Raw genomic sequence first — 475 nt, forward strand, 5'->3', positions numbered from 1 at the left:
CTTAAATGTGTTTTTGAAATGAGTAATTTTGTTTTGTGTACAATGATCTGCAGGCTATTTACAAGTGTGACAGAGGAGCTTTAGTATTTTACAAATTGTTCATGAGGACAGACTGTCCCTGTTGTAGCTGCAGCTGCTCATTGACCCTTCCTACGAGGAAGGTCAGTCCCTTGGAAATGTACTCACATTTAAATACAAAAAATGCTCAATGAGTCGCGCACAATGAATCACCAAAGATTTTCAGGACTAAAAGGGATGATATTCATGTCTATCAAAGATGTGATTACAGCGTCAGAGGACTTTAAAGTCCACTTCATCTTTATTTTCAGTCTTACATACTTTTAATGACACAATAACTGGTTATACATCAAGGATTTGTCATAAGTGATAAACGGGCGAACCCTTATGATCTAGGATGTTCTTTCCTAAAACGTGACTCTGAATATGAGGATGTTTTCTCATCACTACACAAAAC

This window comes from Salvelinus alpinus, chromosome 14, assembly GCF_045679555.1.
Source record: "Salvelinus alpinus chromosome 14, SLU_Salpinus.1, whole genome shotgun sequence".
Classification (NCBI taxonomy): Eukaryota; Metazoa; Chordata; class Actinopteri; order Salmoniformes; family Salmonidae; genus Salvelinus; species Salvelinus alpinus.